The 12487-nt window shown below is 41.2% G+C and overlaps 1 pseudogene across 1 annotated transcript; it reads right to left on the reverse strand.

Moving 5' to 3' along the window:
- Window positions 1-1289: 1289 nt before the first annotated feature.
- On the reverse strand, window positions 1290-3989 carry LOC308405160 (nuclear factor 7, brain-like; annotated as a pseudogene). Its single transcript, XR_013974753.1, has 2 exons — window positions 3879-3989; window positions 1290-3507 (listed from the first exon to the last, which is right to left on the reverse strand). The product of XR_013974753.1 is annotated as a nuclear factor 7, brain-like (transcript).
- Between the last annotated feature and the right edge of the window lie 8498 nt (window positions 3990-12487).

Below are 12487 nucleotides of genomic sequence, written 5' to 3' on the forward strand. Positions count from 1 at the left end.
ATGCATGTGGAATGTTAACACAGTGAGGCCATTGTAATGGGAGACATTGAACAGATAGTGAGACTCCTTCTGCTTATCAGGGATGTAAATCCTTAGGTGACGGCCAAGCAGAAATGAATCAAATAGACCAATACGGCAAAGCTGGGATGGCCCATTTGGTAAAGTAAATCCATTGGGAATGTTTTTTTGCCTTTAGACAATAATTCTGATGGCAAAAGAACCAAACGGGACAGGCAACAACAACAAAAAAGTCTCAGATTTTGTGTTTTTATGACTTTATGGGTTATAAACAGTTAAAGCAACATGTTGATAAATTGTTTATTTGTCATTGTAAACCAAAAATCTCAAAATTCCCATGCAACCACCAAGTTTTAAACATCATCATACTATAATTTTCATGTAGGTGTGTGTGTGTCTCCAGATGTTCCCAAACTCCTCCTATAATTTGATTTTAAAATCTATTTACTTTCATTCCTTTCCATCTATTTACTTTCATACTTCCAAAACCTGTTTTCTACATTGGAATTCAAAAATGGTGACTGAAATTGTTGGAATGTGTTTTGCATTAATAGTTTAATTGAATTAAATTGCCCATAGGTGTGAGTGCGAATGTGTCACGATCCTGGGTCTTTTGACCCAGCATTTTGAGTTTTAGTTTATTTTGACGTTTATGGTTTATGTTTAAGTTCATTGGGTTTCCTAAGTTAATTTGTTTATTAGTTTCCTCTTGTGTTTTCAATCCCTGTGTTAAGTCTTCCTTGTCCATTTCATGTTTCCTGTTTTATTTTGAAAGAGGTCCTGTGTTTATTGTGTTTAGTTTTACGTTTCCCTTGTGACGTTGTTGTATTCATTTGTTTCAGCTTTTCCCCATGTGTTGCCACTTCTCCTGATCATCTCATGTGTGTATTTCCTGTGTTCAGTTTCGCGTCCTCCCTGATAGCTGTGTGATTCTCCCTGTGTTTTTAATCTATGATTTATTATTAGTTTTCCCACTTTGGTTTTGCACCGTTTTGCCTTGTTTTTAGCAAATAAAGCTGCATTTTTGAGTTCACATTCCGTCTTGGTGACTTTTACATTTGGGTCCTCTCCTGCCTACACACAGCCGTTTTGTGACAGAATGGTTGTTTGTCTCTACGTGTTAGCCCTACGACAGACTGGTGACCTGTCCAGGTTGCACCCTGCCTCTTGCCCTAAGATGGCTGGAATAGGCTCCAAACCTCACAAGGATAAGCGAAAGAGAATAGATTGAATGTCTAAATAAGTAAAACAATCAAAAATAAAATTGTAAGTGAATTTACTGATGCATACTTTATTGCACAATTCATTATTAAAGCACAAAATGATTTATTTGGTGCATGTGAAAATTCTGGTCCTCTATAATGAATGATGATTAAGCTGTTTAGGCTTATGTTTTGTAGGTATTTTAAGGGTTACAAATATCAGAAAAGGTATGTATAACAATCACTATAAATAGCTGACTATAATATGAGCCACACCATATACAGGGTGGGACCATTTCCATGGTTAGTAAATACATTTGTTGCCTTTAAAATTCTCACTTTGATTTTGATCAAGGCCATGCAACAACTGCCTATATGGCAATGTTCATGCATGCGCAATCAACCATGTAAGCAGATCCAAAAGGTTGATTCAGTTCATCTGGACGCAGCAGGTCAGCTGAGACTGAAGAAGTCACTTGTATGAGTGATGAAATTTTTCTCCCACTGAAAATGCCACATCCAGATCTTTCAATGTTCATGATGAATACATACACAAAATTATCATTAATCATATTGGATCAATCAGTACATACTCGATAAGATCTCTTATAACAGTGTATAGTAATTACAATTGATTAACATTTTCTGAATATTTAAAATAAGTAAAATCAATTAAATTACTGTTGGAAAGACCATGATAATAGTTTACTCATTGTTAATTAGCAGATGTACTAAGTCTCCTCAGGCTGGTTGTGCTCAGAAATTCCATAAACAAAGACTAAACCTGTGAAAATTTATGACAAACTGCAGGAGGACAGCTGCAGTTTAACAGCTTCAACTCACTGACAGGAAACAACATTAGAAACATCATCATCCTCAACTCATCTGCTGCACGGACACTGACACCTTCAACGGACACACCTTCACTTCATTCCTTGTATTAATGTATGGAAACATCTTCTCAGTGAAAGTGTGTGTGAAGGTGTGTATGTGTGTGTTAGTATCAGGATCAGAGAACGACAGCTTTCCTCTGTTCCAGTCCAGATTCACTCTGATCCTCTGGAGCTTCTTCTGTACTGAGAGAGCAGTTTCTGGACCTGATAGAGAGCGTGCTGAATATTTTCCATTATAAAATCCTATTCTCCATGAACCAGACCGTATGGGACCCTTCCTGTGGTCAGACTCTGCTAACACACCGAGTCCCCACCGTATACTGTCTCCAACTTCAACATCCCAGCTGTGAGTCCCTGAGTTAAAGCCCTCAGAGCCCAGGACAGAGCAGTAGTAATCAAACCGCTCTGGATTATCAGGAAGCTGCTGCCTCTCTCCTCCATAACTCACACTGGTCAGATCTTCAGACAGGATGAGCTCTGGACTTGCAGTGTTTGGGTCCAGAATGAGAGGAGTGTAGAAGACCATGTCCTTCTTATTATTCCAGATGTTGAAGGTCAGGTTGCCCAGGTGTTTGGCCTGGTCTATCACAGCTCCTGAGGGCAGCTGTGGATCATCCAGCAGGGGGCAGCGCTGGACTCTTTCCACTGCAGCCTTGTAGTTGTGCAGGAATGAGACGTCTTCAGCTCTCAGCTCCTCCTCTGTGGCTCTGACTGTGTCTGAAAGAGCTGCTATCTCTCTGCTCAGAGCCTCCATCTTCTCCTTCATCATCCCACTCTTCTGCTCCTCTTCCTCCCTCAGTGCAGCCAGCCTGGCCTCCTCTTCCTCTGCTAGAAACTGGTGAAGCTTCTTAAACTGCTCCTTAATCTGCCTCTCTGTGTGTCGGGCCTGGACCTTAATGTGTTCTGCTGTTTGATCAAACTTCACTTGAACTTCTTCACAAACCTTTAACTTCTTCTTTAAGGGCTCCAGAGTTTCCTGAAGTTCCTTCTTGTGTTGTTGTGCAGCTTCATCGATGGGTCTGAATCTGTGATTGGTGTGTTTTTCTGAGTCTCTGCAGACGAGACACACGCTGGCTGCTGATGGTCCAGACAGAAGAGTTTGAGTTTCTCAGAGTGCAGACTGCAGAGAGCCTCTGAAGCTCTCTGATCTCTCTCCTGTAGGAACGACTCACACAGGTTCTTTAAAGCCCAGTTTAAAGGTGGTGCATCCATTGAAGATCTTCTCTTACAAACTGGACACTGGTGTGTTGGTCTCTTTCTCCACCATCTCTTCAGACAGTCTTTACAGAAGCTGTGGCTACATGACAGAACAACAGGATCTCTGAAGACCTCCTGACAGACCGGACAGCAGAGATCCTCCTCTGATCTGGAAGCCATTGAGTCTGTGAGTGAAGCTGAAAACAGCAGACAGGAAGTACAGTCAGTCCTGGCTCCCCTCCCTCCTCTACCACCTTCACTGAAGCATTATCTCAGTTCTCAAGTGTGCGAGTCTGTATTCACATTCTCGCTTAGTCTGGACCTTGTAAGTCCACACGGGAGTCCGGACTTGGCGAGAATGCGAGTATGGAGTTGCGATTTGTACAATTGGAACACCAGCGTACTTGATGATGTCACAGCTCCGGAGTTTTTACTGCCATCCCCTTAATCTAACTGCGATTAATATGGTATGAAGCTTAACTTTAATCTCAGCCAAACTGATTTACTCAGGAACAAATAAAAGACTGAAATAAACCAAACAGATTTAGAAGATATTTAGGAGACTTACATATCATGTTTAACCTGAGCCTCAACCTCCCGGTCTGCTCCTCTCCGAAAACGTCAGATCTTGCAAATATGTGATATCTTGATAAATCGAGCAGATATTTGAAGCTTACACAGCTACAGTCTCACCTGAAAATATCTTCAAAGATTATTTTGTGACCCAGAAAGAGTATATTTAAAAGTCTTTAGCCACACTCCTCCGCCATTGCCCATTTCAGTTTTGGACAAAATACATCCTGGGATATTTAGCTGTATCAAGTACACACAAATCACCACCAACGCATGCTCGATTTTTGTAACACGTCTGGTTATGAAATGGTGTAAAAAAAAAAAAAAAAGAAAAAAAAAAGAATGCCATTTAATAATTCAGGACGCTGTAAAAAAACAACAACAAAAAAAACACAAAAATAAAACGGCCTTATGCCGTATTTTATGCCAGAGAGTGGCGCCTTGAACACCCCTTCTGAGCAGCTGAAGAGAACGCAGTTTTTACGTCACTCAGCAGAAAACAGTGTTCAAAGATGAAAGATAAAAATGGCATTTTTTCCAGTGTTCAGCGTCAATCAAAGAAGCGCAGACCACAATAATTCATCACAGATTGTTGCTGCTAAGTGACTGTTTATTGGGTACCAATGCGTGTCACAGTTTTTACTTGTATTATAATCCCACTGTGCATTTTGATGTGTTTAAAGCACGATCAAACAAGCAAAGAACAGAATGCTTTTTCTGAAACAAGTGGAGGCCTTAACGGTGTCTTTTACAGCAGCTCTGCTCATTTCTGATCTTCTTTCTTATTTTCCCCTTCACTTCTCTTAACCTTTAACTTAAGTCTTAGTACATGATGGCAGAATCTAATTGCTGTGGTTTCATGTTAGTTCTGGTCATTCAAGTGGAGTGTCGTCGCCCAAGAAGGAGACGTTACAGACCATCTCCTCCTTCTGTAATCATTGGAAATGTGAGGTCGCTCCTGTTGAGGATAATAGATTGCTTAATATACATAAGAGTTACAGGGACTATAGTTTGTCATTGCTTGCCATATTATAATATGGCGGTTGCTAGGGGGTAAGAAAACATATAGAATAATAGCTTTGGAATGTAAACAAAGAACTAGGGTGCAGGACAGGTAGCAACAGTTACTTAGGGTGAGGGATAGACAAATGGGAAACGGATATTACCTTAAAAGGAGATGGGGGTTAGTGGGTCACTGTGCATGTGTTTTTCCATTGTGGGGGTGTTTACTGTACAGGGAGGAGACCAGGACTTTTGTGTGTGGAATTCTTTAGATCAGTCATTAGAATAAGACTGGGCTCATCTCCAGATGCATCGCTGGACTCCACACTGCCGACCTTCACCCAGTATGTGACCTGCCCCGCCATAGGCATTAAAACATGATACTTACTGTACGCCAATGCAAAAGAGGCATACAGTCCATGTAGTCCATGTCCCTGTGTACGAGACCGTCGTACGCAGGGAGCCACCAATCACCCACACAGTGCAGAGATGGTCGAAGGAGAGCATGATCAAGCAAATAAATGACAGAAACTTTTATCAAACCACTGTTTTGCTTAGTTTAAAGTAATACCACTGGATAATAGCCTTCGATTTTAAAAATATTAACAGCATCTCAGGAATATTTTTGCCCTTTCAACATGCATTAAAAAAAACAGATATGCAGTTTTAAAACAGACCTGTATGCACGTTTTCTGAACTGTGGTGTAAATAAGTAATCTCAAGAAAAAAAAAAAAAAAAGAATTGTTTTCCATGTAAACTGGAAATGTCCTTCTCAATGTCACCTGAGTACTCTGGAAGTCTTACACAAATTTGAAACTTAACACCAGAGAGTGGGACATCACACGTTCCCTCTCTCTGTCTGTAGTCCCAGCCTGCTTCAAAATGGCCACCATCGTCCCTGTACCCAAATCCTCCACCATCTCCTCACTGAACGACTGGCGACCTGTAGCCCTGACCCCCATCGTAAGCAAATGCTTCGAGAAGCTGGTCAGGGACTTCATCTGCTCTGCACTACCCGACTCACTGGACCCTCTACAGTTCGCATACCGCCACAACAGGTCCACTGATGATGCCATAGCCCTGACACTACATACTGCCCTGTCACACCTGGAGAAGAGAGACACGTATGTGAGGATGCTGTTTGTAGATTACAGCTCAGCATTCAATACTATCGTTCCCTCGAAGCTGGACAGGAAACTGCAGGATCTAGGACTGAGCAGCTCCCTCTGCAGCTGGATCCTTAGCTTCCTGTCTGACAGACGCCAAGTGGTCAGGCTGGGCAGCATCACCTCATCCCCCGTCACACTGAACACTGGTGCTCCACAGGGGTGTGTACTGAGCCCTCTCCTATACTCACTCTACACCTACGACTGCACAGCCACTAACAACTCCAACATCATTGTGAAGTTTGCGGACGACACTACAGTGGTGGGTCTTATCACCAACAGTGATGAGACGGCTTACAGGGAGGAGGTCAGCGCCCTGACCCACTGGTGTCAAGACAACCATCTCACCCTCAACGTCGCAAAGACAAAGGAGTTGATAGTGGACTTCCGGAGGTGCAGAGAAGTACACACCCCCATCACCATCAGCGGCGCTGCTGTGGAGAGAGTGAGCAGCTTCCTTGGAGTACATCTGGCTGAGGATCTTACATGGTCAGTACACACAAACAAAACAGTGAAGAAGGCGCAGCAGCGCCTCTTCTTTCTCAGGAGACTGAAAAGATTCGGCATGAGCCCCCACATCCTCAGGACCTTCTATCACTGTGCCATTGAGAGCATCCTCACTGGATGCATCACCACCTGGTATGGCAACAGCACCGCCTACAACTGCAAAGCTCTCCAGCGAGTAGTGCGGTGCTCTGAACGGATAATTGGAGGTGAGCTTCCCTCCCTCCAAGACATCTACAGGAAGCGGTGCCTGAGGAAAGCGGGGAGGATCATCAAGGACTCCAGTCACCCCAGCCATAAACTGTTCAGACTGCTTCCATCAGGAAGGAGGTTCTGCAGCATCCGGTCCCGTACCAGCAGACTGAGAGACAGCTTCTTCCACCAGGCCATCAGACTGCTGAACACGTCATAGACACCTCAGCTTCACTACTGGAACTTCAACATTATGCACTCCACACTGTATATAAATGCCACTTGTTTTGCACATATTCAACTCTGTATATTTTATTTTATATATTCTATTTATTGTTTACTCTATTTAATTTGTAAAATATGTGTACACACACACACACACACACACATGTAGAAAAATATTTAGTATACACATGCAGAAATGCATATACTATTATATATTGTACATATATTTATTAGTTTCAGATGTAGCCATTCTTGTATTTTGCTTGTTTACATTATTGTATTTTGCACAACTCTGTTGCTTGTGAAGCTCGCACACAAGAATTTCACTCACATGTGCTGTACCAATGTACCTGCACATGTGATGTGACAATAAAAGTGATTTGATTTGATTTTGATTTGATTTGACACGTACTTCTCTAAAAGAGTGACTCAGGTGTGTAGCTCCAAAGGATACAGGAAATGCACTGATTTCCATGACAGAATCATGTTTGTTTAATGCAGTTTCCTCTGAGCGCTTGAAGATCACTGACATCATGACCCTTAGCCTCATTTTTTCTCCAGAGTCACTGAATCTTTTGATAAAATGTATTTTGATGCTTCCAGAGGATGAAATATTTCAAGTCTTCACAACTTTACAGTGAGGAAAATTATTCTGAAATTGTTGCACAATTTGTTAATGGAGTTTTTTGCAGATTGATCAACCTCCCCCCGTATTTCTTTCAGATCATCTCTGCTTCTCTAAGATGTTCTTTTAATATTCAATCATGTTACTGACCTGTTGCCAAGTAACCTAATTACTTTTAAAATGTCCCGCCAGCCTTTCCTTTTTAGAACCACTTATTTTTCCAGCCTTGCCCCATACCAACTGTTTTGAAACATCATATTCAAAAGGAGTTATTTTAACGACATAGTCTAGGTTTAAACATTTGACATGTTTTCCATGTTCCACTGTGAATAAATTACGGCTTTGAGATTTGCAAATCACTGCTTCCTTTTTTTAAATTTATATTTTTACACAGGAGTCCTGTCAGACAGATGTATCTGCCTGGGAAAAAAAGTAATCTGCTCTCTAATGTTAACACTTTTTTTGACCTGTGCACTGCCACAACACCGAACACTAAACCCCTCTATGTCCACTACACTATACTGAAACCTACTATACAGTTTTTTCTTCATTTAATCATTTGCTGTAAATGCTTTATAGCTGTGTTCATCAATATCCACTGCTGTAACGTTTAGATAAATTAAGTTTACTTTATGTCATATATATATATAGATATCTATATTTATGTCCTCCATTTCTGTATGCAATATTTTAAATTAAGTATTCAGCTCATTCACCTAAATGACTCATAAACCAAAACAGGGCAGATTTAATACATTGGAGGTATTCGTTCTTTATTTTTATTATTTAAAGGTTAAGAGAACTGAAGAGGAAAATAAGAAAGAAGATCAGAAATGAGCGGAGCTGCTGTAACAGACACAGTTAAGGCCTCCACTTGTTTCAGAAAAAGCATTCTGTCGTTTGCTTGTTTGAGTGGGATTATAATACAAGTACAAACTGTGACACGCATTGGTACCGAATAGGCAGTGGCCTGCACTTCTTTGACTGAGTGAAAGGAGTTGAAAGTAATTGGATGAGAGAACCATGGGGAAGGCCGTGCATGATTTCAAGAAAAGGGCGTTTTAAACACCGTCACAGCTGACACGGAACACCAGAAAAAACACCGTTTTTATATTTGAACGCAGTTTTCTGCTGTGCGACGTAAAAAGCGGCGTTCAAAGACCGGTAAAAACTTTTTGCTCAAACTCACATTCAGTGTGTGGAGCGTCAGCAGCTTGAAGCAGCAGTGTTGGAGTTTTCCACGTTTCTCTCCTGTAGCTGGACTCACTCAGAGGAAGCTGCTAGTTTGGTCTGAGCTCAGTCTGATCGTCTGTGCGTCTCTCTGCACTGAGGAAGAGGAACAGCCTGTTTCCTGGTTTGTCGCATTTGAATAACGTGAGGGGCGGAGCTTAATTCAACTGCCTTTTAGGTTTTGTTTCACCCAAAAACGAGAGTGTGTTTCATTGCAGAGTTCAGTCGTTTACCTGCCAGCAGCTGTGAAACAGCATGTTCAGGTAATAAATTGTGACTCAGTGGTGCAGCTGTTTGGTAGCTTTTCTTTTAGACTTTGTTCTGGTTATTTGTGGAATAAAATGATTAAATAAAGCTATTTTTTATGATTTTTACACATTGCTATGTGTTCATTAAAGATTTGGCACTACATTAAAGCACGGTCAAAAGCTTCAGTGAGTGCTATTACTGAATTGAATTATCGTGATTAACATTTAGAAGTGCAGAGGGTTTTGCAAAACATGCTTACACATTATAAATGGTAAATAGCCTGTATTTTTAAAGCGCTTTACACATTCAGTCCTCCACCCATTCACACACACATTCACACACTGGTGATGGTAAGCTATATTGCCATCATAACTGGTTAAAGTCAGGGGGATATTTTCTGGGCCAAGGGAGTCTGAACATAATGTCCTGAACTTAGATAATAAATAGAACCAGTTAGTTAGTTTGGTTATCTGTTGAAGCTGGGTCTGTTTGTTGGTGTGAAGCCAAACGTACTTAAACTTTTTAGGTTAAACCAAGCAGAAGCTTCACCAAACGTCTGGCCTGTGAAATGTGGTGAGGACACAGACTCAACCATGCTGTGCTGAAGTTTTGGTCTGTAAATGATGCAGCAGATAAGAGATAAGAGAGTTTTACCTGAGACTTACATCACTTATGTCTCCATGCATTGAAAACCTGATATGATTCATACAGAAACTAAAGAGAAGTGAGTCTCGCCCCTCTGTTGTACAGGCACTGCTGATGTTCCTGGGCCTGGAGCAAATTTTCCCATAACAACCTCCCATCATGTGTAGCTTTGCTCTCAGGTCCAGGACGTAAAAAGCAATGTTTTTCCTGGTCATTAAACGCCACTTTGTACATCTCGCCGCGCCGTTTATGAGCACCATAAAAAACAGCTTATCCTGTCTCCCTCGTACTATCAAGATTTAACGTGTTTATCATCATCACTATCTCTTACCGTACACTCACTATCTCTTACCGTACACTACTAAATCCCCATTTGCACTATTTGCCTATTTTGCACCACTATGCCTTCTTACTTGAATATTGTATATGTATATTGCATAGCTTTTTTTGTTATACGTAAAATTGTATTGTATTTATTTAAATTTATTTAAATTTTTACTTTTTAATTATTTTATTTGCATTTTTCTAATCACTAGGGTTTGAGAGTAACGCAATTTCTATTCTGTGTATGTCCTGTACATGTGGCAGAATTGACAAATAAAGTTGACTTGACTTGACTTGACTTGATCATGTGTACCAAGAAAATAAAGCATTTCTCTGTACAATGAAATTCTTTCTCTGCTGTCCACACACAGATGTCAGGTAATATGTACAATAGATACAATAAAATAGTACTACAATTTTAAAGTTTGAATGTATTTAATAAAGTAGATCCGTTGTCTCTTTGGAACTACTTCCATGTCTATAAAAAGACTGTTTTGTATTAGCATTAAATCTTGTGAACTCACTGCATTCCTGCGGCTCATTTCCTATTTAAACAGCGTCTCCCACAGGTCACATTTACATTAACAGTATGTGGCAGGATGAATGTTATCCCTCGGTCCAACCCACTTTCAGCCTGGCCCATTAGGGGGCGCTGGTATAAATAGTGGCCATTTGAGTGTCCCTGGGTCGCTTGCCTGTGATCTCCTTTTTGGTCACCTGACTTCCTCTTGGTGTGGTAGAGATCATTTGCGGGTTACTCCTCTGAAGTCTCCATCGCGGCTGGTCGTAGCTATAGAAGCCTCCTCTGAGCTATTCTGCTTACGTTCTATGACACGGCTTACTTGGTACGTAATCAACTTTTGTTACGCCTTCTATTCTGCCTTCTATTGTTCTTTTATAGTAATTATTTATTATGTTTCGCAGGAAGTGTGGGCCTTAGTTTTGCGCCAAGCTACGCGAACTGAAGTGCTGCTGTTTTGCCTTTCTGTGCTTTTATCGTCTGTTCCCGTTGTGAGATTTCTTTCCCTGCTGCTGTCAGCTTTTACAGTGGACGTCGGCGTGGACAACGGCCATATGCATGCCGGTTATCGGAGTCAGCTGGCGTGCATATTGATTGACTGTTAACTTGTCGTCGTGTGACGGCAAGTTGGAGCAGTACGGCGATTCCGTTTGCTCCAGATTTTAGAGTTTTATCCAGATTTGTATGTTGTTTTATTGCTTTTGATTTGTAGTTTGGATTTTTGTTACACCACTGGTGGGAGGCCCTTTTTCTAGCTGTAGATCACCAGTGTGGTCTTGCAGGGTTATCCCCCGGTGCTACACATTAGTTTGTTGTAATATATTAAAATTTTCTTTGTTTCTTTTATTCAGATGCGGAGTGCCGACGTGGAGGAAACTAGGGTGCCTTGGTGGTGGGATCCCTTGAGTGTACACACCCGCCTTGTTTAGTTTATTAGTGTGATAGTGTGTTGCACCTGTGTGTTGGTGTGTTTTCTTTCTTTAGTTTGTGTGTGGCATCCCTGCCCCTCCACTGGTAAGCCTCAGCTCTGAATACCTTTTTAAGCATATTTGTACTTGAATATTTATGATTGTGCTTTTATATGGTGTTTTAAATAATTATTAATAAATTGTCAATTTGTTTATTGTTGAACCTCGTCTCTGGATTGAGTATAGCGAACCTAAGTGCCTTTTCGGTGATTTAGTGTTATTTCCAGTATTCTCTGGGTGAAATTCCCAGGGTGGCGTTGTCATTCCTTAAAACTGTGAAGAGTAATTACTTTATATCCCATCCTAAAACCTAAAACCTTTTAAAAGGGCTGATTCAGTGCTGATTTTAAGGATTTAAAACCAGATTGGAAAACCTCTAAAACATTTTCCTTTCCAGAAAGGTCAGTAAATATTAGGGGTGCAACGATATTCGTATCGATATTGAACCGTTCGATACAGTGCTTTCGGTTCGGTACGCATATGTATCGAACAATACAACATTTGTAATTTATTTTATCAATTTTCCTTCTGACGATGCTGTCTGTGTTGAGCGCTCAGTGAATCTGTGTTCGACTACTCCGCCTAGGCTGCACTGTCGAGCGCAGATCCACTGAGCGCTCAACACAGACAGCATAGTCAGAAGGAAGAGCGCAGGGCAAGCTAGCGAGACAGAAGTTAAGCTCTCCTTGCAACAGGCAAATTGAACGTCATTCAGATCTGGCGTTTGGAATTATTTTGGTTTTCATGTGACGTATGACCCTGAAGGTAAGCGAGTCATGGACTAAAGTAAAACAGTATGTTGAATGTGCCATGCAATGCTCAATTACATTGGTGTGAACTAGTGTGTTAGCGCAGTTAGCTCGTTAACGTGTCTAGCCCCATGCACGGGGCGATCGGCGGTAGCTCGTTAACGGAGATTTGCCGTGTTGTGGCGTTAAGGTCATTTCAATGAG

Source organism: Rhamphochromis sp. 'chilingali', assembly GCF_963969265.1.
Source record: "Rhamphochromis sp. 'chilingali' genome assembly, chromosome: 1".
NCBI lineage: Eukaryota > Metazoa > Chordata > Actinopteri > Cichliformes > Cichlidae > Rhamphochromis > Rhamphochromis sp. 'chilingali'.